The 24,796-nt window shown below is 43.8% G+C and overlaps 5 non-coding genes and 3 pseudogenes across 5 annotated transcripts; all 8 read left to right on the top strand.

Annotated features, from left to right (window-relative positions):
• Window positions 1-535: 535 nt before the first annotated feature.
• On the top strand, window positions 536-688 carry LOC130321928 (U2 spliceosomal RNA; annotated as a pseudogene).
• A 1,417-nt stretch (window positions 689-2,105) lies between these two features.
• Window positions 2,106-2,296, top strand: LOC130321908 (U2 spliceosomal RNA). The gene has a single exon (XR_008867546.1). It is a non-coding gene; the product is annotated as a U2 spliceosomal RNA (small nuclear RNA).
• Window positions 2,297-4,384: 2,088 nt separating this feature from the next.
• LOC130321953 (U2 spliceosomal RNA) lies at window positions 4,385-4,575 on the top strand. Its single transcript, XR_008867568.1, has one exon. It is a non-coding gene; the product is annotated as a U2 spliceosomal RNA (small nuclear RNA).
• A 2,086-nt stretch (window positions 4,576-6,661) lies between these two features.
• Window positions 6,662-6,852, top strand: LOC130321956 (U2 spliceosomal RNA). The gene has a single exon (XR_008867571.1). It is a non-coding gene; the product is annotated as a U2 spliceosomal RNA (small nuclear RNA).
• Window positions 6,853-8,950: 2,098 nt separating this feature from the next.
• LOC130321955 (U2 spliceosomal RNA) lies at window positions 8,951-9,141 on the top strand. Its single transcript, XR_008867570.1, has one exon. It is a non-coding gene; the product is annotated as a U2 spliceosomal RNA (small nuclear RNA).
• A 2,088-nt stretch (window positions 9,142-11,229) lies between these two features.
• On the top strand, window positions 11,230-11,420 carry LOC130321856 (U2 spliceosomal RNA). Its single transcript, XR_008867508.1, has one exon. It is a non-coding gene; the product is annotated as a U2 spliceosomal RNA (small nuclear RNA).
• Window positions 11,421-13,833: 2,413 nt separating this feature from the next.
• On the top strand, window positions 13,834-13,966 carry LOC130321934 (U2 spliceosomal RNA; annotated as a pseudogene).
• A 5,026-nt stretch (window positions 13,967-18,992) lies between these two features.
• On the top strand, window positions 18,993-19,196 carry LOC130321901 (U2 spliceosomal RNA; annotated as a pseudogene).
• The last annotated feature ends 5,600 nt before the right edge of the window (window positions 19,197-24,796 follow it).

The following is a 24,796-nucleotide window of genomic DNA, read 5'->3' as shown; positions in this document are numbered from 1 at the left end:
TGTCACCTAGAACCTTCACAGCAGCGACAGCTTTATGAGGAGCATCAGCACTGCTCTGCCTGAGCAGAACCATCACCGCCATAGGTTGTCAAATAACCCGGATTTAACCCACACAGGTAAGTCCAATGGGGTGCAGGCATGTCCTCTATGCTTACAGCTTCCCGTGGGTGTTGGTTTGATACCGTTTGGGGACAGCCAAGGAGGCATCTGCAGGCAACAAAGGTAGGTGTGTGCTTGTGTGTGTGTTTCCTATGCAGATCCTAAGCCCAGTGTCACATGCAAGTAGGAGGAGTAAGAAGGGTTCCTGGCAAATCCGGGTTATGGATTGCATTTAAAAAGGCCCCGTGGGAGTGCAATGGGCCCCTGTCTTGCTGCTTAGCAATAATGGTATGGGTTTAGGTTCTGCTGTGTGTACTGGTGGTTGACTGCCCCCCAGCCCAGAGTGTGCATGGAAAATTGTCTGGCAGCCTCCCTGACAGCAAGCAGTGATAGTGCCCATGAAGGGGACCTTGTTGGGCCCGCCCCTTTCACGGTTATCGCTTCTCGGCCTTTTGGCTAAGATCAAGTGTAGTATCTGCTCACTTGGTCTGGCTGGAAGGTTCCTGGGGTACCCGTGCCTTGGCCTTGGGGGATCGCTCTACCTATTTGGTGGAGCTTCACCCCCTTGCTGCTTTTGGGGTTACGGCTTACTCCCCAGGAAACGAGAAGTGATCACCAGGCAGCCACTGGGTCGCCTGGTTGCAAACAGAGGACGGAAGAAGATCTCGGCAGCTGAACAGACATGGCGGATATACCTGAATATGCTCGGGTCAAAAATGCTGTTCGATTTATCGTGGAGGAGCAAGCCAGAGGAGAAAAGAATGTGGACTTCTTAATCGTGGAGATCTTGTTTGGTCTGTTCCAAGTGCCAAGAATGGAGATCTTGACAGTCATGGATTACCCTCGAAAGGGGGTCTATGATGTTACTTTCAACAGCAAGTCTTTCTACAGAAAATTTTTGGAAACCTTGGAGAAAACCCGGAATCATCCAAAGATGGAAGGCATAAAATTGGTTGAGCACTTTGTGGACAATACCAAGCTGTTCACAGTTAAGATGTACTCGCCATACGCGAAAGAAAGTGACATCAAGCTCTTTTTGCAGGAATTTTGTGTGGAAGTAGAGGAAAGAGGTAAAGTCCTTAACCAACACCAGCTTTGGACAGGAAAATGGAAGTTCTTGTGCAGACTGAAAGAGGATGCGGGGGCGCCCGGAAGATTATTGCTCCCACCAGCTCGGTTTAAAATAGGGAAGGACACAGGGGATTTATTTTTCCCAGAGATGGGAACTTTCTGCAAAAACTGCAAACAATACGGGCATGAAAGTTGTGGAAAGATAATATGTACCAAATGTCTAAAGGAAGGTCATGTCTTTTCTGAGTGTGGCCAAAGTAAGACCTGCAGGGCCTGTAAAAAGACTGGGCACTTCTTTAAAGACTGCCCGGAAAAATCTGAGGCTATGGAAGTTGGGGTGAAATTGAAGAGGAAGACAAAAGAAGAGAATATAGTTCCAGAGACCAAAAAAGTTTCTGGCAAGAGCAAAGAAAAGTTGGACACAGGAAAAAAAATGGAAGAAGAAAGCGTAAGTGAGGCTTCTGAAGGGGAGCACACAGAGGAATTAAAGAAAATAATTCTCAGTGAGTATTTTTCTGGATATTTGGGTGAGGTGCTAGACCAAGCCCCAAAGGAAGAAAAAGAAATATTTGTTCAAGACCTAGTAAAATTTAAAATAAAAGTGAATACCCGGCTTGAAACTGTGAGGGGAAAAATAATGCAGTCCATGAAGCCTGATGTAAGGCGCTTCATGGCGACCTACCAAGTGTCACCATGGTTGGCAGTCCCTGTCAAAGAAGCTTTGAAGAGTGGAGCTCTTCAATTCGGTTTAATTGATTATTTGGCAGTTTTCGCATGGAGAAAGGGTTTCATTTTGGATTAAGGTTTATTTGAGTTATTGTTGTTAGTTGTTTTGTTGTTTTAATTTGTTTTATTCTGGAAATAAATAAAAAAAAAAAAAAAAAAAAGTTACCTGATGATGAGCACAAAAATCTAGTTCATATGAGATCTTAGAACTATGATTTAGTTCTGAGGGAAACTTAAAAAAAAAAAATCTGTTCTTATCAGTTTAATATCTGATACGTCCCCTATCTGGGGACCATATATTAAATGGATTTTTGAGAACGGGGGCCGATTTCGAAGCTTGCTTCCGTCGCCCTATGCATTGACCCGATATGGCAGTATCTTCGGGTACAGTGCACCACCCCCTTACAGGGTTAAAAAGAAAGATTCCTACTTTCATTGCTACCTGCTTGCTGGCTAGCCAGCTAGCCAGCCCTGTGGGCCTTGCTGCTGCTGCTGCAGCCAAAAAACAAAAGGTGGTGCTGCTGCTGCTTCTGCTGCTTCTGCTTGTGTCTGGCCGCTGTTGGAGCGTCCAGGCACAGGACTTCTGCTGCTGCTGACTAAATGGCCTCCTTAATTGGAACATTTGAGTAGCCAGCACACCTGTGCAGGTAGGGCATGACATGATAGGCAGCTGCCTTGATAGCGGGTGGGTGCTGAAAGTTCCTAATTGACAAAATAAGATTAATGCTTATGAAGAAATATAAAATCTCATCCCTTCCCCAATATCACGCCACACCCCTACCCCTTAATTCCCTGGTTGAACTTGATGGACATATGTCTTTTTTCGACCGTACTAACTATGTAACTATGTAACATAACATGGGGGGGGGGGTCTCCTGGCTGTTCACACAGGTGTGTCATTGCTGTACATTGACCATGCATTGCTTCTGTGGTATTGCAAAGGCAAAGACAAATGCTTCCAGCCATCCATTGCACTAATGGATTGGTCATCAGCTGGCTGTCTATGTCCCGCATCAATATAGACCAAAGTACAGAGGGTTAGGCTATGCTATTGTGCACCTACCTGATGCATCAGAAGGTGCGAGGCCCTTGCTAAATTCTGTGCACAGACTTTGAGATCTATGCTTTAGACTGTATCTAAACCTGCTCCAACATGGACTGACATTCTGGCCTACTTTCAGCCGATGCGACTTGTCTGTCGCTGAACAGTCGCTTTTTATGTATTCAGCACCTATGTATAATGTTGTAAAAATGCTCTAGAAGCTAAAGTCGCAGAAATGTCACACATATTTGGCCTACAACTTTCTGTGCGATAAATTCAGACAGGAAAAATCAGTATAAATCCTTAGAAAATTATCCCCCAGTGTCTCCATCTGCTGGCGGTATTGAATAAGCATTGCTGCACTGATGGGGTATGCATTGACGAAAAAAAAGAAGAAAAAGAAGAATAATACGCCCAGAAAAGAGGCGAAAAGGAGAAAAACGTAAAAAAACGTGAAAAAAAAGTAAGAGGAAGAGAAGGGAAAAAAAGGTGGAAATGGGTTTAAAAGTGATTTCGGCGGAGAAATATATACATATATATATATATATATATATATATATATATATATATATACGCGCACACACACACATATATATAAACGTATTCTCCGTTGAGATATTGCAGCCGCTGCTGTGTCCAGGCCCAGGAGCCTTAGCACTGTGCTGTGATGTCACTCAATACCACTGACATCACTAGGTGTAAACAACATCTCTCCTTTGCTGTGTATGTGACTATGGAGCTGTTTGGTGATGTCGTCTATTATGGCCTTCATAGAAGCAACAGGAGATTGTTGCATCCATCTAGAACCCTCAGAACTACAGTGCTATGATGTCACTCACTTCCACAGGCCTTGCAGAGTGTAAACAACAACAACCCAGCTTTGTTGTGTATGTAACCATAGGGATTTGTGATGTCACCTAGAACCTTCACAGCAGCGACAGCTTTATGAGGAGCATCAGCACTGCTCTGCCTGAGCAGAACCATCACCGCCATAGGTTGTCAAATAACCCGGATTTAACCCACACAGGTAAGTCCAATGGGGTGCAAGCATGTCCTCTATGCTTACAGCTTCCCGTGGGTGTTGGTTTGATACCGTTTGGGGACAGCCAAGGAGGCATCTGCAGGCAACAAAGGTAGGTGTGTGCTTGTGTGTGTGTTTCCTATGCAGATCCTAAGCCCAGTGTCACATGCAAGTAGGAGGAGTAAGAAGGGTTCCTGGCAAATCCGGGTTATGGATTGCATTTAAAAAGGCCCCGTGGGAGTGCAATGGGCCCCTGTCTTGCTGCTTAGCAATAATGGTATGGGTTTAGGTTCTGCTGTGTGTACTGGTGGTTGACTGCCCCCCAGCCCAGAGTGTGCATGGAAAATTGTCTGGCAGCCTCCCTGACAGCAAGCAGTGATAGTGCCCATGAAGGGGACCTTGTTGGGCCCGCCCCTTTCACGGTTATCGCTTCTCGGCCTTTTGGCTAAGATCAAGTGTAGTATCTGTTCTTATCAGTTTAATATCTGATACGTCCCCTATCTGGGGACCATATATTAAATGGATTTTTGAGAACAGGGGCCGATTTCGAAGCTTGCTTCCGTCGCCCTATGCATTGACCCGATATGGCAGTATCTTCGGGTACAGTGCACCACCCCCTTACAGGGTTAAAAAGAAAGATTCCTACTTTCATTGCTACCTGCTTGCTGGCTAGCCAGCTAGCCAGCCCTGTGGGCCTTGCTGCTGCTGCAGCCAAAAAACAAAAGGTGCTGCTTCTGCTGCTTCTGCTTCTGCTTGTGTCTGGCCGCTGTTGGAGCGTCCAGGCACAGGACTTCTGCTGCTGCTGACTAAATGGCCTCCTTAATTGGATCATTTGAGTAGCCAGCACACCTGTGCAGGTAGGGCATGACATGATAGGCAGCTGCCTTGATAGCGGGTGGGTGCTGAATGTTCCTAATTGACAAAATAAGATTAATGCTTATGAAGAAATATAAAATCTCATCCCTTCCCCAATATCGCGCCACACCCCTACCCCTTAATTCCCTGGTTGAACTTGATGGACATATGTCTTTTTTCGACCGTACTAACTATGTAACTATGTAACATAACATGGGGGGGGGGTCTCCTGGCTGTTCACACAGGTGTGTCATTGCTGTACATTGACCATGCATTGCTTCTGTGGTATTGCAAAGGCAAAGACAAATGCTTCCAGCCATCCATTGCACTAATGGATTGGTCATCAGCTGGCTGTCTATGTCCCGCATCAATATAGACCAAAGTACAGAGGGTTAGGCTATGCTATTGTGCACCTACCTGATGCATCAGAAGGTGCGAGGCCCTTGCTAAATTCTGTGCACAGACTTTGAGATCTATGCTTTAGACTGTATCTAAACCTGCTCCAACATGGACTGACATTCTGGCCTACTTTCAGCCGATGCGACTTGTCTGTCGCTGAACAGTCGCTTTTTATGTATTCAGCACCTATGTATAATGTTGTAAAAATGCTCTAGAAGCTAAAGTCGCAGAAATGTCACACATATTTGGCCTGCAACTTTCTGTGCGACAAATTCAGACAGGAAAAATCAGTATAAATCCTTAGAAAATTATCCCCCAGTGTCTCCATCTGCTGGCGGTATTGAATAAGCATTGCTGCACTGATGGGGTATGCATTAGACGAAAAAAAAGAAGAAAAGGAAGAATAATACGCCCAGAAAAGAGGCGAAAAGGAGAAAAACGTAAAAAAACGTGAAAAAAAAGTAAGAGGAAGAGAAGGGAAAAAAAGGTGGAAATGGGTTTAAAAGTGATTTCGGCGGAGAAATATATATATATATATATATATATATATATATATATATATATATATATATACACGCGCACACACACACATATATATAAACGTATTCTCCGTTGAGATATTGCAGCCGCTGCTGTGTCCAGGCCCAGGAGCCTTAGCACTGTGCTGTGATGTCACTCAATACCACTGACATCACTAGGTGTAAACAACATCTCTCCTTTGCTGTGTATGTGACTATGGAGCTGTTTGGTGATGTCGTCTATTATGGCCTTCATAGAAGCAACAGGAGATTGTTGCATCCATCTAGAACCCTCAGAACTACAGTGCTATGATGTCACTCACTTCCACAGGCCTTGCAGAGTGTAAACAACAACAACCCAGCTTTGTTGTGTATGTAACCATAGGGATTTGTGATGTCACCTAGAACCTTCACAGCAGCGACAGCTTTATGAGGAGCATCAGCACTGCTCTGCCTGAGCAGAACCATCACCGCCATAGGTTGTCAAATAACCCGGATTTAACCCACACAGGTAAGTCCAATGGGGTGCAGGCATGTCCTCTATGCTTACAGCTTCCCGTGGGTGTTGGTTTGATACCGTTTGGGGACAGCCAAGGAGGCATCTGCAGGCAACAAAGGTAGGTGTGTGCTTGTGTGTGTGTTTCCTATGCAGATCCTAAGCCCAGTGTCACATGCAAGTAGGAGGAGTAAGAAGGGTTCCTGGCAAATCCGGGTTATGGATTGCATTTAAAAAGGCCCCGTGGGAGTGCAATGGGCCCCTGTCTTGCTGCTTAGCAATAATGGTATGGGTTTAGGTTCTGCTGTGTGTACTGGTGGTTGACTGCCCCCCAGCCCAGAGTGTGCATGGAAAATTGTCTGGCAGCCTCCCTGACAGCAAGCAGTGATAGTGCCCATGAAGGGGACCTTGTTGGGCCCGCCCCTTTCACGGTTATCGCTTCTCGGCCTTTTGGCTAAGATCAAGTGTAGTATCTGTTCTTATCAGTTTAATATCTGATACGTCCCCTATCTGGGGACCATATATTAAATGGATTTTTGAGAACGGGGGCCGATTTCGAAGCTTGCTTCCGTCGCCCTATGCATTGACCCGATATGGCAGTATCTTCGGGTACAGTGCACCACCCCCTTACAGGGTTAAAAAGAAAGATTCCTACTTTCATTGCTACCTGCTTGCTGGCTAGCCAGCTAGCCAGCCCTGTGGGCCTTGCTGCTGCTGCTGCAGCCAAAAAACAAAAGGTGGTGCTGCTGCTGCTTCTGCTGCTTCTGCTTGTGTCTGGCCGCTGTTGGAGCGTCCAGGCACAGGACTTCTGCTGCTGCTGACTAAATGGCCTCCTTAATTGGATCATTTGAGTAGCCAGCACACCTGTGCAGGTAGGGCATGACATGATAGGCAGCTGCCTTGATAGCGGGTGGGTGCTGAATGTTCCTAATTGACAAAATAAGATTAATGCTTATGAAGAAATATAAAATCTCATCCCTTCCCCAATATCGCGCCACACCCCTACCCCTTAATTCCCTGGTTGAACTTGATGGACATATGTCTTTTTTCGACCGTACTAACTATGTAACTATGTAACATAACATGGGGGGGGGGTCTCCTGGCTGTTCACACAGGTGTGTCATTGCTGTACATTGACCATGCATTGCTTCTGTGGTATTGCAAAGGCAAAGACAAATGCTTCCAGCCATCCATTGCACTAATGGATTGGTCATCAGCTGGCTGTCTATGTCCCGCATCAATATAGACCAAAGTACAGAGGGTTAGGCTATGCTATTGTGCACCTACCTGATGCATCAGAAGGTGCGAGGCCCTTGCTAAATTCTGTGCACAGACTTTGAGATCTATGCTTTAGACTGTATCTAAACCTGCTCCAACATGGACTGACATTCTGGCCTACTTTCAGCCGATGCGACTTGTCTGTCGCTGAACAGTCGCTTTTTATGTATTCAGCACCTATGTATAATGTTGTAAAAATGCTCTAGAAGCTAAAGTCGCAGAAATGTCACACATATTTGGCCTGCAACTTTCTGTGCGACAAATTCAGACAGGAAAAATCAGTATAAATCCTTAGAAAATTATCCCCCAGTGTCTCCATCTGCTGGCGGTATTGAATAAGCATTGCTGCACTGATGGGGTATGCATTAGACGAAAAAAAAGAAGAAAAGGAAGAATAATACGCCCAGAAAAGAGGCGAAAAGGAGAAAAACGTAAAAAAACGTGAAAAAAAAGTAAGAGGAAGAGAAGGGAAAAAAAGGTGGAAATGGGTTTAAAAGTGATTTCGGCGGAGAAATATATATATATATATATATATATATATATATATATATATATATATATATATATATACACGCGCACACACACACATATATATAAACGTATTCTCCGTTGAGATATTGCAGCCGCTGCTGTGTCCAGGCCCAGGAGCCTTAGCACTGTGCTGTGATGTCACTCAATACCACTGACATCACTAGGTGTAAACAACATCTCTCCTTTGCTGTGTATGTGACTATGGAGCTGTTTGGTGATGTCGTCTATTATGGCCTTCATAGAAGCAACAGGAGATTGTTGCATCCATCTAGAACCCTCAGAACTACAGTGCTATGATGTCACTCACTTCCACAGGCCTTGCAGAGTGTAAACAACAACAACCCAGCTTTGTTGTGTATGTAACCATAGGGATTTGTGATGTCACCTAGAACCTTCACAGCAGCGACAGCTTTATGAGGAGCATCAGCACTGCTCTGCCTGAGCAGAACCATCACCGCCATAGGTTGTCAAATAACCCGGATTTAACCCACACAGGTAAGTCCAATGGGGTGCAGGCATGTCCTCTATGCTTACAGCTTCCCGTGGGTGTTGGTTTGATACCGTTTGGGGACAGCCAAGGAGGCATCTGCAGGCAACAAAGGTAGGTGTGTGCTTGTGTGTGTGTTTCCTATGCAGATCCTAAGCCCAGTGTCACATGCAAGTAGGAGGAGTAAGAAGGGTTCCTGGCAAATCCGGGTTATGGATTGCATTTAAAAAGGCCCCGTGGGAGTGCAATGGGCCCCTGTCTTGCTGCTTAGCAATAATGGTATGGGTTTAGGTTCTGCTGTGTGTACTGGTGGTTGACTGCCCCCCAGCCCAGAGTGTGCATGGAAAATTGTCTGGCAGCCTCCCTGACAGCAAGCAGTGATAGTGCCCATGAAGGGGACCTTGTTGGGCCCGCCCCTTTCACGGTTATCGCTTCTCGGCCTTTTGGCTAAGATCAAGTGTAGTATCTGTTCTTATCAGTTTAATATCTGATACGTCCCCTATCTGGGGACCATATATTAAATGGATTTTTGAGAACGGGGGCCGATTTCGAAGCTTGCTTCCGTCGCCCTATGCATTGACCCGATATGGCAGTATCTTCGGGTACAGTGCACCACCCCCTTACAGGGTTAAAAAGAAAGATTCCTACTTTCATTGCTACCTGCTTGCTGGCTAGCCAGCTAGCCAGCCCTGTGGGCCTTGCTGCTGCTGCTGCAGCCAAAAAACAAAAGGTGGTGCTGCTGCTGCTTCTGCTGCTTCTGCTTGTGTCTGGCCGCTGTTGGAGCGTCCAGGCACAGGACTTCTGCTGCTGCTGACTAAATGGCCTCCTTAATTGGATCATTTGAGTAGCCAGCACACCTGTGCAGGTAGGGCATGACATGATAGGCAGCTGCCTTGATAGCGGGTGGGTGCTGAATGTTCCTAATTGACAAAATAAGATTAATGCTTATGAAGAAATATAAAATCTCATCCCTTCCCCAATATCGCGCCACACCCCTACCCCTTAATTCCCTGGTTGAACTTGATGGACATATGTCTTTTTTCGACCGTACTAACTATGTAACTATGTAACATAACATGGGGGGGGGGGTCTCCTGGCTGTTCACACAGGTGTGTCATTGCTGTACATTGACCATGCATTGCTTCTGTGGTATTGCAAAGGCAAAGACAAATGCTTCCAGCCATCCATTGCACTAATGGATTGGTCATCAGCTGGCTGTCTATGTCCCGCATCAATATGGACCAAAGTACAGAGGGTTAGGCTATGCTATTGTGCACCTACCTGATGCATCAGAAGGTGCGAGGCCCTTGCTAAATTCTGTGCACAGACTTTGAGATCTATGCTTTAGACTGTATCTAAACCTGCTCCAACATGGACTGACATTCTGGCCTACTTTCAGCCGATGCGACTTGTCTGTCGCTGAACAGTCGCTTTTTATGTATTCAGCACCTATGTATAATGTTGTAAAAAATGCTCTAGAAGCTAAAGTCGCAGAAATGTCACACATATTTGGCCTGCAACTTTCTGTGCGACAAATTCAGACAGGAAAAATCAGTATAAATCCTTAGAAAATTATCCCCCAGTGTCTCCATCTGCTGGCGGTATTGAATAAGCATTGCTGCACTGATGGGGTATGCATTAGACGAAAAAAAAGAAGAAAAAGAAGAATAATACGCCCAGAAAAGAGGCGAAAAGGAGAAAAACGTAAAAAAACGTGAAAAAAAAGTAAGAGGAAGAGAAGGGAAAAAAAGGTGGAAATGGGTTTAAAAGTGATTTCGGCGGAGAAATATATATATATATATATATATATATATATATATATATATATATATACGCGCACACACACACATATATATAAACGTATTCTCCGTTGAGATATTGCAGCCGCTGCTGTGTCCAGGCCCAGGAGCCTTAGCACTGTGCTGTGATGTCACTCAATACCACTGACATCACTAGGTGTAAACAACATCTCTCCTTTGCTGTGTATGTGACTATGGAGCTGTTTGGTGATGTCGTCTATTATGGCCTTCATAGAAGCAACAGGAGATTGTTGCATCCATCTAGAACCCTCAGAACTACAGTGCTATGATGTCACTCACTTCCACAGGCCTTGCAGAGTGTAAACAACAACAACCCAGCTTTGTTGTGTATGTAACCATAGGGATTTGTGATGTCACCTAGAACCTTCACAGCAGCGACAGCTTTATGAGGAGCATCAGCACTGCTCTGCCTGAGCAGAACCATCACCGCCATAGGTTGTCAAATAACCCGGATTTAACCCACACAGGTAAGTCCAATGGGGTGCAGGCATGTCCTCTATGCTTACAGCTTCCCGTGGGTGTTGGTTTGATACCGTTTGGGGACAGCCAAGGAGGCATCTGCAGGCAACAAAGGTAGGTGTGTGCTTGTGTGTGTGTTTCCTATGCAGATCCTAAGCCCAGTGTCACATGCAAGTAGGAGGAGTAAGAAGGGTTCCTGGCAAATCCGGGTTATGGATTGCATTTAAAAAGGCCCCGTGGGAGTGCAATGGGCCCCTGTCTTGCTGCTTAGCAATAATGGTATGGGTTTAGGTTCTGCTGTGTGTACTGGTGGTTGACTGCCCCCCAGCCCAGAGTGTGCATGGAAAATTGTCTGGCAGCCTCCCTGACAGCAAGCAGTGATAGTGCCCATGAAGGGGACCTTGTTGGGCCCGCCCCTTTCACGGTTATCGCTTCTCGGCCTTTTGGCTAAGATCAAGTGTAGTATCTGTTCTTATCAGTTTAATATCTGATACGTCCCCTATCTGGGGACCAGATATTAAATGGATTTTTGAGAACGGGGGCCGATTTCGAAGCTTGCTTCCGTCGCCCTATGCATTGACCCGATATGGCAGTATCTTCGGGTACAGTGCACCACCCCCTTACAGGGTTAAAAAGAAAGATTCCTACTTTCATTGCTACCTGCTTGCTGGCTAGCCAGCTAGCCAGCCCTGTGGGCCTTGCTGCTGCTGCTGCAGCCAAAAAACTAAAGGTGGTGCTGCTGCTGCTTCTGCTGCTTCTGCTTCTGCTTGTGTCTGGCCGCTGTTGGAGCGTCCAGGCACAGGACTTCTGCTGCTGCTGACTAAATGGCCTCCTTAATTGGATCATTTGAGTAGCCAGCACACCTGTGCAGGTAGGGCATGACATGATAGGCAGCTGCCTTGATAGCGGGTGGGTGCTGAATGTTCCTAATTGACAAAATAAGATTAATGCTTATGAAGAAATATAAAATCTCATCCCTTCCCCAATATCGCGCCACACCCCTACCCCTTAATTCCCTGGTTGAACTTGATGGACATATGTCTTTTTTCGACCGTACTAACTATGTAACTATGTAACATAACATGGGGGGGGGGTCTCCTGGCTGTTCACACAGGTGTGTCATTGCTGTACATTGACCATGCATTGCTTCTGTGGTATTGCAAAGGCAAAGACAAATGCTTCCAGCCATCCATTGCACTAATGGATTGGTCATCAGCTGGCTGTCTATGTCCCGCATCAATATAGACCAAAGTACAGAGGGTTAGGCTATGCTATTGTGCACCTACCTGATGCATCAGAAGGTGCGAGGCCCTTGCTAAATTCTGTGCACAGACTTTGAGATCTATGCTTTAGACTGTATCTAAACCTGCTCCAACATGGACTGACATTCTGGCCTACTTTCAGCCGATGCGACTTGTCTGTCGCTGAACAGTCGCTTTTTATGTATTCAGCACCTATGTATAATGTTGTAAAAATGCTCTAGAAGCTAAAGTCGCAGAAATGTCACACATATTTGGCCTGCAACTTTCTGTGCGACAAATTCAGACAGGAAAAATCAGTATAAATCCTTAGAAAATTATCCCCCAGTGTCTCCATCTGCTGGCGGTATTGAATAAGCATTGCTGCACTGATGGGGTATGCATTAGACGAAAAAAAAGAAGAAAAAGAAGAATAATACGCCCAGAAAAGAGGCGAAAAGGAGAAAAACGTAAAAAAACGTGAAAAAAAAGTAAGAGGAAGAGAAGGGAAAAAAAGGTGGAAATGGGTTTAAAAGTGATTTCGGCGGAGAAATATATATATATATATATATATATATATATATACAATGTGAATAAAAACGGCACAACCAAAATCCAGAAGAAAAGTGAGATGAGGGGTGCCCGCATAGCTGGAACCTGGGTCCACCGGTTCCTTAATCCAGACAATAGCAAATATGATGCAGCACTCCACAGGTTGCGAAAAAAAGGTGGTTTTATTCCATCATGTGCATAGACAACGTTTCACCAGCCTCGGGTACTTGAAAAAGCCAGCGTGAGGCTGGTGAAACGTTGTCTATGCACATGATGGAATAAAACCACCTTTTTTTCGCAACCTGTGGAGTGCTGCATCATATTTGCTATTATATATATATATATATATATATATATATATATATATACGCGCACACACACACATATATATAAACGTATTCTCCGTTGAGATATTGCAGCCGCTGCTGTGTCCAGGCCCAGGAGCCTTAGCACTGTGCTGTGATGTCACTCAATACCACTGACATCACTAGGTGTAAACAACATCTCTCCTTTGCTGTGTATGTGACTATGGAGCTGTTTGGTGATGTCGTCTATTATGGCCTTCATAGAAGCAACAGGAGATTGTTGCATCCATCTAGAACCCTCAGAACTACAGTGCTATGATGTCACTCACTTCCACAGGCCTTGCAGAGTGTAAACAACAACAACCCAGCTTTGTTGTGTATGTAACCATAGGGATTTGTGATGTCACCTAGAACCTTCACAGCAGCGACAGCTTTATGAGGAGCATCAGCACTGCTCTGCCTGAGCAGAACCATCACCGCCATAGGTTGTCAAATAACCCGGATTTAACCCACACAGGTAAGTCCAATGGGGTGCAGGCATGTCCTCTATGCTTACAGCTTCCCGTGGGTGTTGGTTTGATACCGTTTGGGGACAGCCAAGGAGGCATCTGCAGGCAACAAAGGTAGGTGTGTGCTTGTGTGTGTGTTTCCTATGCAGATCCTAAGCCCAGTGTCACATGCAAGTAGGAGGAGTAAGAAGGGTTCCTGGCAAATCCGGGTTATGGATTGCATTTAAAAAGGCCCCGTGGGAGTGCAATGGGCCCCTGTCTTGCTGCTTAGCAATAATGGTATGGGTTTAGGTTCTGCTGTGTGTACTGGTGGTTGACTGCCCCCCAGCCCAGAGTGTGCATGGAAAATTGTCTGGCAGCCTCCCTGACAGCAAGCAGTGATAGTGCCCATGAAGGGGACCTTGTTGGGCCCGCCCCTTTCACGGTTATCGCTTCTCGGCCTTTTGGCTAAGATCAAGTGTAGTAATACAGGAGATCTGGTCGGAAGGTACTCGGGTACCCCTCTCCTCGGCCTTGTGGGATCGCCCAGGTTTATTGCCTGGGCTTCACCCACTTGTTGCTATTGGGGAGAGGGCCTAGTCCCAGGGTAACGAGTAGCGATCGCCTCTCAAGACCTTCGGGTGGAGAGAGGTTAGAACCATGGATGATGATCCGGATCCAGGTTCTGTGCCGGCATACGCAAGGATCAAAAACACCGTGAGAATCATTCTCACGGATGATACCAAAAGGGCGGACGATTTGAAATTCGTAGTAGAGGACGTGCTCGGAGGAGTTTTCGGAATACAGAAGGGCGAAATATTGGCAATCCAGGACTACCCGAAGCGTAAAATTTTTGATGTGACGTTCACACAAAATGGCATCCACAGAGATTTTGTTACCAGAGCTGCTGCGAGTAAAGACAAAAAGCTTCAGGGTGTCCGGATTATTGAGCACGTTCTAGACGATATTAAGCTGGTGGTAGTAAAGATGTATTCCCCTTTCGCCAACCTACACGATGTTGAGTTGTTTTTACAAGTCTATTTTAGTAAGGTTGAGTGCAGAGGAAAAATCATGAACAGCTGTGGCATCTGGACATCTAAGTGGAGATTTCAGGTTACATGCAAAAAAGATGACAGATTGCCAGGGGGAATACAACTACCACCAGCTCGTTTTAAAATAAATAATATGTGTGGCGACCTCTTTTTTGCGGGGATGCCAAGCTACTGCAGGAAGTGTCACAGATATGGACACACAAAAGAAAACTGTGAAAGTACATGCAAAAAATGTGGTAGCACACAGCACGAGACAGAGAAATGCACAAGAGGAGGGAGGTGCAATTTCTGTCAACAATTCGGTCACCTTTTCTCCTCTTGTCCCCACAGACATAGGACGGAGCAGCAGTGGCAACCCTGGAGGCAGCAAGGACAGCAACCGGGACACCAGCCGAGGCAAGCAGAGCCAGTGATTACCCCCCCACAAGAGGTAAGCAGTGAGATGGAGAAGGAGAAAGACCCCCCTCAGGCAAAAGGAGGGGACCCTAAAGAGCAGAGGATGGCCAAAAAACGTGCAAGTGGTGGAAAAACTGGCCCCCAGGAGCATGCTGGGTTAAGAGAGGAGCGGACGGCGGCCGAATCCGCTCCTCAGCAACCTCTGGCTCAGGGTCCCCCTGAGAGCGATGATCCGGGTGGAGAGGTGAAGGTTAAAAGGCGGAGGGGCTCCAGAAGACTCTATTCGGAGGCGGTCCAGGGGGAGCCGATGGAAGTACCTGCGGATGCAGGGAACCCAAGTGACGTTCCTCCACAGGTCCCCATAGGGGATACCCCCCCTCCTCCCTGCCAGGAGGAGGTTTCAGGGGTGACCGTCTCTGAGGTACCAGAGACGGAACTAAGTGAACACCCGACCCCTATGGAGGGGCAAGAGGTGGAAGAACCCAATGAGTCTGGAGCCCTGATTGCCAGGATGCCCGAGAACAACTATGCCTCAATCATGATGGAGGAGGGGGGTCGGCTGAGTGATGGTGCCTCCTCTCCTGCTTCCTCTATGCGTACAGTTGAGTCAGATTTTGGGGGGTATGAGGCTTCGGAGGGGGAATCAGAGGTGTAAGACGTTTTCTTGTACATTCCCATGGCTGAGTTGTCCGGTCTGTCCTTGAACGTGAGAAGTGTGAGCGCCAGAGTAAGAAGGGTTGCCCTATTTAATTACTTGTCGGTTTTTGCTGCTTCCGTCCTTTTCCTGCAGGAATGTGGCATCCCGCACAGATTAAATTATAAAGAATATGAAGATGATTGGGTGCACGGTCCATCAGTCTGGTCTGGATCAAATGAGTCCAGATCAGCAGGGGTCGCCATACTTTTTAAAGGGAACGTTTTAATTGAGAGTTTTAACGAAATTTTACCAGGCAGAATTTTATTGGTCAACGCTTTTATTAATGGTATTAAATGGCAGTTTTTAAATTTTTATGGTTCTCCTGATAAGAATGAAAGAATAAAAATGTTGGAGATTTTACCCCTTTTTATTAACAATTCTAGTCCTCTTGTTTTATCAGGTGATTTTAATTGTATTTTAAGGGGAGAACGCCGTTTTTCGAACGCAGTGAGTAGGAACTATGATAAGACGTCTTTTATGTTAAAAAACTTGATTTTAGATTTTAATCTCACTGATGTTTTTAAAAAATGTAATTTTAACGTACCAGAGGAAGACGGTGTTACCTGGAGCAATGCAAGCTGTAGCTCCAGGATAGATTTTATTTTTTGTTCTTATCAAGTACTGCCTTTTAACTGTGATCTTTTTACCAATGTTTTTTCTGACCATAAATTATTGTATTTTAAAGTTAAAAGTGATTTTAAAAAGAGATCTGGTAGGAATGCCTGGAAGTTAAACGTGTCCCTTTTAGAAGATCCGCAGGTTTTATCAGATTTTATCACCTTTTACAAGGAATGCAGACGAGTAAAAGACCCCAACACTCCCACCAGTATCTGGTGGGAAAAAATGAAACTAAAAATAAAAGAATTTTTTATCCGTGTTGGGGTTAGGAAAGCTAAAGAAAAACGTGAATTTTATAATATCCTAAATACTCGTCTGCAAACCCTGTACAAATTCAGAGCACATGGGATGGAGGTGGAGAAGGAGGTACATGATCTTAAAAAAGAAATAACTAAGTGCCTGGAGCAGAAAGGAAAAGAAATTATCTTTAGGTCTCGAATACAGCATCTTGAGGAAAACGAGACCTGCTCCAGGTATTTTTTTAAGAAAATACATGAAAATAGAAGGTTAATAGAAAACATTGAAGGAGTGAATGATGTACAGGGTATTTTAAAAAAGGTGCAAGAGTTTTATGCGGATCTTTTTAATGTAAAACACATTGATGAATGTTTTATGAATGACTCGTTAAAGGAGATCACCAATTTTTTAGATCCTGTCTCACAGTCTTTTTTATTGCAGAATATTTCAGAGCAGGAGATTTTAGAGACCGTCAAGAGTTTTAAAACAGGTAAAGTGCCTGGGCCGGATGGTATACCCATTGAATTTTATGTTACTTTTTATGGTATTTTAAAAGAAGATTTGTTCTCCCTTTTTACGGAAGTCTTTAAGTCTAAAATCCTCCCAGGCTCATGGAAGAAGGGTGATGTCTCCCTGCTATTCAAAAAGGGAGACCGGTCGGAACTCAAAAACTGGAGACCAATCACCCTTCTGAACTGCGACTATAAAATAATGGCGAAACTGTGTGCTAACCGCTTAAAGAACGTAATCCATAAAATAATTCATACAAACCAAGTCTGTGGGGTGCCTGGGAGGAGTTTATGGGAGAACCTAAACCTTTTAAAGGATGTAATTAGCGACACCAAATTAAGAAAAGGAAAGCTGGCGGTTTTATCCATAGATTTTGAAAAAGCTTTCGACAGGGTGTCACATTTTTATCTTTTTAAGGTTTTAGAGAAAATGGGTATACCTGATGGCTTTTTATTGTCTCTTAGAGCTTTTTATGATAACTGTACTAGTAAAATTTTAGTAAATGGTTTTAAGACACAGGGCGTGATTTTAAATTCCGGAGTGAAGCAGGGGTGTCCCTTGTCCCCACTACTCTTCATTTGCGCAATAGAGCCTCTTTTATGTACAATACGAAAGGATAAGCAGATCCATGGAGTCCCCCTGCCAGGAGGAGGGGGACTAGAGGCGAAGGTAGTGGGGTACATGGACGATGTTGCGGTGTTTTGCAGGGACACCCCATCGCTTCAGAAGACGCTAAAACAGATTCAATATTTTAATTGTGCCTCCGGTTTTAAAGTCAATTTTAACAAAAGTAACATTTTAAACATAGGCGGAATGCCTTTGTATGATGTGCCCGTCCCTGTGTCTGAGTCGGTGCAGATTTTAGGTGTCTCCTTTGACGAGTCTAATAATGGTTTTAATAGCTGGGACTTGGTGGCTCAAAAAATAAATAAGAAAATATGTATGTGGAACATGCGAGAACTTACAATGGAAGGGAAGGTTTTAATTACAAAAATGGTGCTTTTACCTATTTTATTGTATTTAAGTCTGGTTTTCCCACCCCCCGAAATGGTTCTAAAGAAAATAACAAAAGCTTGTTTTACTTTCTTTTGGAGTTCTAAGAGCGAAAAATTAAAGAGACAAATTGTGATAAAACCGAACTCCAGGGGCGGTAAGGATTTTCCAGATTTTAAAGCTTTCCTTTTAATAAAGTTTTTTAGCATGTGTTTTACTACTGTTTTTAAAGATAGCTACTGGTCTTATTTTGTTCGTTTTAATACTGGTTATTTTATGCGGAGGAACGGCTGGTTTTCTACAGTTTTAAGTTGCCCTTATTCTTTGAATTTACCCCCTCAATACATGATTTTAGGAAAAATTTTAAACTTATATAATTTTAAAGGTAAAAGTGTTCAGGATCTGTGCAATAGCAAAAAACTACTAAAGGAAATAAAAGAAACCAGTACCGTGACTCCCATCAAAAATTTTAACGAACAGAAGTGTATACAGATTTGGAAGATGTTGAGTATTAATTATCTTTTTAATTCACAGAAGGACCTGGCCTGGAGCTGCGCACACGAGTGTCTTCCATGCCGGGCATTCCAGCACCGAAGAGGATTATCCAACTCTGCAACCTGCCCGAGGGAGGGATGCCGACAAGAGGAGACCGTGCACCATCTAATATGGACTTGTTTTTACTCGCAGAAAATATGGACAAAGATACTCCCTCTGGTAAAAAGGATAACTGGACTAAAAGACTTAAATATTGCAGTGGTTTTTTATGGTTGCCTGGAATGCCCAACACGGACTCAAGAGACTATTGCATGGAAGATCATAAACTGTGTGAAGGCAGCTCTGTGGAAGGCCAGGAATATTTTATTGTTCAAGCATGAGGTTTTATCTGTGAAGGACATTTTATCTATCTGTTTTTATGAAATGTACCAGTACTATCTTTTAGACAAGAAGAGATTTCCGCTTTTATCTAGAAAATGGTTTTTAAAAGAATGGAATTCTATCTTGTAAAGCCACCAAGTGCCCATTTTATGTTTTAATATGTTGTAAATATGTTATTTATATGTAACTGTATTTATTGACATATTTGCACAACTTTGTTAACATTATTTAATTTTTAATAAAGTTGCCCCCGTAAGGGTAGTCAAGTTAAAAAAAAAATCTGTTCTTATCAGTTTAATATCTGATACGTCCCCTATCTGGGGACCATATATTAAATGGATTTTTGAGAACGGGGGCCGATTTCGAAGCTTGCTTCCGTCGCCCTATGCATTGACCCGATATGGCAGTATCTTCGGGTACAGTGCACCACCCCCTTACAGGGTTAAAAAGAAAGATTCCTACTTTCATTGCTACCTGCTTGCTGGCTAGCCAGCTAGCCAGCCCTGTGGGCCTTGCTGCTGCTGCTGCAGCCAAAAAACAAAAGGTGGTGCTGCTGCTGCTTCTGCTGCTTCTGCTTCTGCTTGTGTCTGGCCGCTGTTGGAGCGTCCAGGCACAGGACTTCTGCTGCTGCTGACTAAATGGCCTCCTTAATTGGATCATTTGAGTAGCCAGCACACCTGTGCAGGTAGGGCATGACATGATAGGCAGCTGCCTTGATAGCGGGTGGGTGCTGAATGTTCCTAATTGACAAAATAAGATTAATGCTTATGAAGAAATATAAAATCTCATCCCTTCCCCAATATCGCGCCACACCCCTACCCCTTAATTCCCTGGTTGAACTTGATGGACATATGTCTTTTTTCGACCGTACTAACTATGTAACTATGTAACATAACATGGGGGGGGGGTCTCCTGGCTGTTCACACAGGTGTGTCATTGCTGTACATTGACCATGCATTGCTTCTGTGGTATTGCAAAGGCAAAGACAAATGCTTCCAGCCATCCATTGCACTAATGGATTGGTCATCAGCTGGCTGTCTATGTCCCGCATCAATATAGACCAAAGTACAGAGGGTTAGGCTATGCTATTGTGCACCTACCTGATGCATCAGAAGGTGCGAGGCCCTTGCTAAATTCTGTGCACAGACTTTGAGATCTATGCTTTAGACTGTATCTAAACCTGCTCCAACATGGACTGACATTCTGGCCTACTTTCAGCCGATGCGACTTGTCTGTCGCTGAACAGTCGCTTTTTATGTATTCAGCACCTATGTATAATGTTGTAAAAATGCTCTAGAAGCTAAAGTCGCAGAAATGTCACACATATTTGGCCTGCAACTTTCTGTGCGACAAATTCAGACAGGAAAAATCAGTATAAATCCTTAGAAAATTATCCCCCAGTGTCTCCATCTGCTGGCGGTATTGAATAAGCATTGCTGCACTGATGGGGTATGCATTAGACGAAAAAAAAGAAGAAAAAGAAGAATAATACGCCCAGAAAAGAGGCGAAAAGGAGAAAAACGTTAAAAAACGTGAAAAAAAAGTAAGAGGAAGGGAAGGGAAAAAAAGGTGGAAATGGGTTTAAAAGTGATTTCGGCGGATATATATATATATATATATATATATATATATATATACGCGCACACACACACATATATATAAACGTATTCTCCGTTGAGATATTGCAGCCGCTGCTGTGTCCAGGCCCAGGAGCCTTAGCACTGTGCTGTGATGTCACTCAATACCACTGACATCACTAGGTGTAAACAACATCTCTCCTTTGCTGTGTATGTGACTATGGAGCTGTTTGGTGATGTCGTCTATTATGGCCTTCACAGAAGCAACAGGAGATTGTTGCATCCATCTAGAACCCTCAGAACTACAGTGCTATGATGTCACTCACTTCCATAGGCCTTGCAGAGTGTAAACAACAACAACCCAGCTTTGTTGTGTATGTAACCATAGGGATTTGTGATGTCACCTAGAACCTTCACAGCAGCGACAGCTTTATGAGGAGCATCAGCACTGCTCTGCCTGAGCAGAACCATCACCGCCATAGGTTGTCAAATAACCCGGATTTAACCCACACAGGTAAGTCCAATGGGGTGCAGGCATGTCCTCTATGCTTACAGCTTCCCGTGGGTGTTGGTTTGATACCGTTTGGGGACAGCCAAGGAGGCATCTGCAGGCAACAAAGGTAGGTGTGTGCTTGTGTGTGTGTTTCCTATGCAGATCCTAAGCCCAGTGTCACATGCAAGTAGGAGGAGTAAGAAGGGTTCCTGGCAAATCCGGGTTATGGATTGCATTTAAAAAGGCCCCGTGGGAGTGCAATGGGCCCCTGTCTTGCTGCTTAGCAATAATGGTATGGGTTTAGGTTCTGCTGTGTGTACTGGTGGTTGACTGCCCCCCAGCCCAGAGTGTGCATGGAAAATTGTCTGGCAGCCTCCCTGACAGCAAGCAGTGATAGTGCCCATGAAGGGGACCTTGTTGGGCCCGCCCCTTTCACGGTTATCGCTTCTCGGCCTTTTGGCTAAGATCTTGTATCTTGTCAAGGGGCTCTGAGTTCGTCGAACCTTCGGCCTTGAGGCATCGGCGGTTTTTTAGCCGTCTTAAGCCTCATGCTGCTATAGGAGGAGGACTTACAAAGAACGGGAAGGCGATCCCCCATGGCGACCCTTAGGTTTGCTGCGCATACTGAAACTCGGATTAAGAACACCTTCCGTATTGAAGTGGATGAGGAGAAAAAGGAGAAGATGACTTTGGAATTTTTTGTCAAGAGAATTATGCTGGATTTATTGCACATTCAGAGAGAAGATGTGTTTTGCCTAAAAGACCCAGGTAAAGGACTTTTCATTCTTACCTTGACTTCCGCATCTGCATGTGACCATATGTTTGAGAAAGTTCGGGAGCTTGCCAATGAGGAGGATATGAAAGGACTTGTTTTCATTGCTCTATATTCTAATGGCGATGTTCCACTGGTGGTTACTATGCACGATCCATACGTGGATATAAGAGACATTGTCTTATTTTTAAACCAATATTGTGCGGAAGTCAAATACTCTCATAAAATAATGAATGCAATGGACTTTTGGACTGGAAAGCATAAGTTTGCTGTTAAGTTCAGAGAAGATGTGAGAGGAATTGGAGGTCTGTGTCGCCCACCTGCAAATTTTTTAATTGGGCGTAAACGTGGCTATTTATTCTACCCTGGGATGCCGTATTATTGCAGGAAATGCCATGAATATGGTCATACACAAGAATCTTGCAAAGAGGAAGTGGTTATTTGCAAAAGATGTGGCCAAAAAGGCCACACCACTTTGGACTGTCAAAATGAGATTCTGTGTAATGTGTGTAAGCAGAAAGGACACGCTTTTAAGGATTGTCCTCAACGCTCCTGGGCCAATATTGTGGCTACGTCGGCTGGTCCCTCGATGAGGAAGAGCTCCATGGATGCTGTGCCTGTGCCTAAGACCCACACCCTGAAAGTGATGCCTGAGTCTTCTGCTACCGGAATTCCTGTGATACCTGCTGTGGCTCATGTCTCCAAAAGCATTGTGTCCCCGGGGAAGGTCGTGGGACCTGAGACAGAAGTGAGGGGTTCTCCTCTCATGGAAGTTGAGGGTCCTGGACCGCCCAGAAGGGATACAGAGGAGATGGATGTAGAAGAACGGCGAAAGAGGAAAAGCAGAGACCGGAAAGAGGAAAAGGGCCTTAACATCAAAAGGAGTGGTCGAGTTAGTGCGGACGAGGGGAACGTGGAGATTGTCTGCCAAAAGGTTATAACAGCATCCGACCCTGTTAATATTGAGGAATTTGTGTCACCACCTACAGATTGGGGTTCTTTGTCTGAGGATAATGAATGACCCAGGAGCTACCAAGTGTTAATATCTCCTCCTTCAATGTGAGGAGTTTGAAGAGCCCAGAGAGGAGGGCTGCTTTATTTTCTTTCTTGTCTTCTTTGCCTACAGACATTTTATTTTTACAGGAATGTGCCTTTGATTATGATATCAATTATTCATCTTTGAGATCTGAATGGACTCTTGGCCCGTCTGTGTGGTCAGGGGATAATGAGAGGAAAGTGACTGGTGTTGGCATACTGTTCAAGAGCAGTGAGTATAAAGTTACCTCCTTCACAGACATTGTACCGGTAGAGCCCTGCTCGTTCATATTATTTATAATGACATGAATATGAGACTTTTAAATGTATATGCCTCTCCAGATAAGGATGAAAGATCTGATTTATTAGAGAAAATTCAGTTTTATTTACCGGGTTCATCCCCGCTTATCATCGCTGGTGATTTTAATTGTATAATGGCAGGAGAGGAGCGGGCTGGAGGATCTGAACAAAGGAAAGATAAGACTGAAAAACAACTAAAGGATTTTATAGTTGATTTTAATTTAAAAGATTTGTGGAGAACCTCTTTCCCTAATGACCCTGGGTATACCTGGGGGAATAGCCTTTATATGTCAAGGATTGATTATATTTTTGCTTCTGGATTTGCATTTTATGGGAATATGCAATTGACTTCTACCTTTTTTTCAGATCATAAGATTTTATCTGCTACATGTAAGTTTGATGGGGTTTGCAGAGCCAAAGGAGTCTGGCGTCTGAATGTCTCTTTGCTTGAAGATGAAGAAATTAAATGTAATTTTATCTATCTTTTTAAAAAATTGCAGAACTCAAGGACTAATTTTAATTCTCTTTTAGCATGGTGGGAATTCTGCAAGGTAAAATTTAAAGAGTATTTTATTAAGATGGGTGTTAAAAAAACAAAAGAGAAATTGAAATGGTATAGAGATCTTAACACAAAACTACAAACCTATTATCAACTCAAAGAGCTGGGTGTATATGTAGACGATCTGATTTTAAGTGTTAAAAGTGATATTCAGAAGGCTATAACTAACAAAGGGAAAGAAATAATTTTTAACTCCAAAGTTGAATGTAAAGAGAAGGATGAAAAGTGTACAAGATTCTTTTTTAAAAAGGTAATGGAAACAAAAAAGTTAATGATTAACATTGAGGATGAAACTACTAATGTAGGAATGTTATCCAAAGCTAAATCCTTTTATCAAGATCTGTTTAATGAGAAACCCATTGATATATCTGCTGCTAATTTTCTCCTAAGCACTTTAGATTGTGGTTTAAGTAAGGAGGACCAAGATGCACTTTGCACAGAAGTAAGATGCCAAGAATTAGAAATTGCTGCTAAAAGTTTATCCACAGGTAAAACACCAGGTTCTGATGGACTTCCTGTAGAGTTTTATAAAACCTTTTGGGAGATTTTTAAAGATGATTTGCTTAATATTTTTAAGGAGGCTTTTAATTCTGATGTTCTACCTTTATCTTGGAGGAGTGGTATAGTGTCTCTGATCCCCAAAAAGGGGGATAGGAACAGCTTAGAAAATTGGAGACCAATTACGCTTCTTAATGTTGATTATAAGATTATGTCAAAAATTTTTGTTAACAGAATGAAGCCGTTTTTGTACAAGGTCATCCATGTGGATCAGGTATGTGGTGTCCCAGGAAGGAGTGTAGCTGAACCTTTAAATGCTATTAGGGACGTCATATGGTATCAGCAAGAGCGGAATCAAAATCTAGCCATTCTATCTCTAGATTTTCATAAAGCGTTCGATAGAGTATCACATTGTTTTTTATGGATGGTTTTACAACGCATGGGTTTTCCTAACATATTTATTAAGCAAATTGCTCTCTTATATAAAGGTTCTTTTAGCAGGATTTTAATAAATGGTTTCCTTACAGATTTTATTAATTTATCATCAGGGGTAAAGCAAGGCTGCCCTCTGTCTCCTATACTGTTTATATGTGCAATAGAACCTCTGTTAAACTTAATAAGGAATGATAAAATAATAAAAGGAGTGCCAGTTCCTGGAGGTAATAATGCCACCCTTAAAGTGTGTGGCTATATGGATGATATTAATGTTTTTTGTGAGAGTGCCTTCTCTTTACAAAGAGTTGTTGATGTTACTGATTTCTTTTGTAAAGCTTCTGCTTTTAAACTTAATTTATCTAA

This window comes from Hyla sarda, unplaced genomic scaffold (assembly GCF_029499605.1).
Source record: "Hyla sarda isolate aHylSar1 unplaced genomic scaffold, aHylSar1.hap1 scaffold_229, whole genome shotgun sequence".
Classification (NCBI taxonomy): Eukaryota; Metazoa; Chordata; class Amphibia; order Anura; family Hylidae; genus Hyla; species Hyla sarda.
Note: the sequence above shows the minus strand (reverse complement) of the source record. Positions and strands in the feature narration are given on the sequence as shown.